Below are 2,752 nucleotides of genomic sequence, written 5' to 3'. Positions count from 1 at the left end.
GATGTATGAAGAACTGTAATCATTAATATCATCCAACAAACCACCATACAAACCCGAATCATGATGAACCTGAGTACACGAAGAAGCATGTTTGAAGTCCTTGCAAGAAGACAGCTTTCTATCATGCGCTTTATAAACTCGCAACCACCTTCCATTGAGATGAATTGAGTTCAGAACCTTGACAAAACCATTGATATCCTTTAATCCACCGTATCTAACGAACCCAAATCTTTTCCCGTTTGATAATCTTTTTTAAGCCAAGTATACATCCTTCACCTCACCGTAATTTTTGAACACATGCCATAGATCATCCACCGACCAGAAATTCGCAAAGTTGTGAAACATAAATGATGTTATTTGAATGTCGCTGCATATTCCCGTTGAAAAAGACTTAGAAAATTGTTCTCGAACCCTGAACGAGACCCTCGAAGTGTCGATGTTGTGCCCTCTTACACACTTGAGGCACCCACTTTCACCCATTATAAGCATACACAGTAGCCGAAGAACGATACACACGATACCATGGAAACCAGTGAAACAAAAGAAGAGCAAAAAAAAAAAAAGGAAGAATGAAATAGGGTGAAACAAAATGAATTAAAGAGAAACAAAGGTAGGGAAACCCTCCGAAACACCGGCGAATCACCGATGACCGGAGGTAGCAAAAACTTCAAATGGTGATGAAGATTATCATGAAATTTTCACGTGAATGAAGTAAATGTGAAAAAAAAAAAAAAAAAAAAAAACTCTAATCTATGGTAGTCTTTTGTTCCTTTTTGTTTTGTTTTTTCTGGATATCTTCTTTAATGAGTTCAAATATGAATATATATACTATGGTTATTTTTTGTTATTGGTATAGTTTTAAACACCTTTTTTTTTTTTTTGTTATTTTTTGTTATTTTTTGTAACCTTTCATAACTTATGAATTTATTGTGATTAGAAGTTAGTGGGAGCATTTTTAAAAATGTGAGTGCATGTTCTTGTTATATATGATGATGATTAATATTTTCTTTACAATGTAAAGTTAGAAACCACTCACACAACTACTAACCATCACCCCTACGCATGTTTTACCTACACCCGATTCGAACTGACCCGCCCGACCACCATTCGGTTCGGTTTTCGACGTCCGAATCAACTCGGACCTAGTCCTTGTTCCACTGAACGTAAAAATGGATGTTGGTGTGAAGTTGAGAGATGTGAATGTGTGTGTATTAGGCGAGAGGTTATTGGGTTGACATGGGAATGTGGATCGGGTTGTGGGTCGGAGCAGAGTGTCGGAACCTGGTGGGTCAAAAGGGTATGATTTTGAGGTTAAAGAATATCAGGATTGAGAAGAAAGGTTGCGGTTTGTATGCTGATGAGTTTATTTGACGTGAAGAATTTGTTTGCGAGTATGCAGGTAAGGTGAAATTTGATATTTTTTCAGATTATAAGTGTTTTGTCAGTTGAGTTAAGTTGTGACTAAATCATTCATACTTTGTTGTTAACACTCACTAATTGTAACGTATGCTAATGTGACCTCATAGTATTTGATGCTTTTCAGAGCCTGGTTTGTTTTTGCTCCCATACTAGTCAGTGGAGAGTATTCAATTTGATCTAGATTGTTATGGAGATTACGTAGTTCAATTTGATTTTGGTGGTTTGTGCTATTGAAGCTTTTACTGAATGGACATGTTTTTCGTCAATTGTCCTAATTCTTGGCATGCCAGTTAAGTATGTGCTGCTTGCTGTAAATATGGACAAACAATAATCATGTTGGCTTTAGGTGGGCATTTCATGAACCTAAGTATATCCACAAAGAACCTACATACATTGTGTGATTTTTTTTTAATTTTTTTTTTTTTTGTAAAGTTAATTCAGTTAATTTGCTTGCCGAAATGCATGACATTATTAGTAACACAAAGCAACACAAAAGTTATTTTAGATATAATTACTATTCCCCAACTATGGAAATTAGTATATCACGAGCAGGTGGGGAAATGAAGAGGGGTTTAAGAAACCCTAGGTACTACGGAGTATATAAGTGTGTGGATGAGATGGAGACCAAACAACGAAAATACCCTCAAAAATTATGTAAAAGGACAAATTACTCCAATGGAAACAGTAACTCCACAGCAATATCTCAATTAGTATATCGGGATAATAATTAACCCAAAGTAATAAACAAGATGATACCTCTTAATCCATCTGATATGACATGTGATAGGAATCAAATAGCAATAGTAGCCGATTTGAATAAGAACAATAACAACAGCAGCAGATTAATGAAAATAATAACAATCGATTGATAACGATAACTTTTAATTGAATGATGAAGATAAAATACTGAAAGATAATTCAGCCGATCTCACAATATCGTTGAGAATCAAGCTGCCTAAATCAGAGAAGATGCAAGAGCAATCTTCCTGCCCAAGTTCTCTCAAAATAAAATTCTGACTGACTAACCCTAATTGACTAACACTAGTATATAAAGCCTTTCCGTTGGGCTTGGGCTTGACTATCATTATTGGGCTTGGACTTGGGCTATTCTCTATCAATACCGACGTCATGAAGATGAGGCTTGTCCTCAAGCCAGATATGAATGTTGGCACTGTTATTGGAGGAATTTGCCCATGTGGTGTCTTCCATAGAATTAGATTTCCATGCGATAAGCCATTTCCGAACCTGCTTTCCATCTTTTAGGTTTGTATAAGTTGCAAAATAATTTTCCATTGATTCTGACCAGGGCCGGTCAGAATTTGGTCAAAGTTTT

The 2,752-nt window shown here is 36.0% G+C and overlaps 1 non-coding gene across 1 annotated transcript; it reads left to right on the top strand.

Moving 5' to 3' along the window:
* Positions 1–1,708: 1,708 nt before the first annotated feature.
* On the top strand, positions 1,709–1,815 carry LOC139873785 (small nucleolar RNA snoR103). Its single transcript, XR_011767506.1, has one exon. It is a non-coding gene; the product is annotated as a small nucleolar RNA snoR103 (small nucleolar RNA).
* Positions 1,816–2,752: the final 937 nt, after the last annotated feature.

This window comes from Rutidosis leptorrhynchoides, chromosome 10 (assembly GCF_046630445.1).
Source record: "Rutidosis leptorrhynchoides isolate AG116_Rl617_1_P2 chromosome 10, CSIRO_AGI_Rlap_v1, whole genome shotgun sequence".
Classification (NCBI taxonomy): domain Eukaryota; kingdom Viridiplantae; phylum Streptophyta; class Magnoliopsida; order Asterales; family Asteraceae; genus Rutidosis; species Rutidosis leptorrhynchoides.
This window is presented reverse-complemented; position numbering and strand designations above follow the sequence as displayed.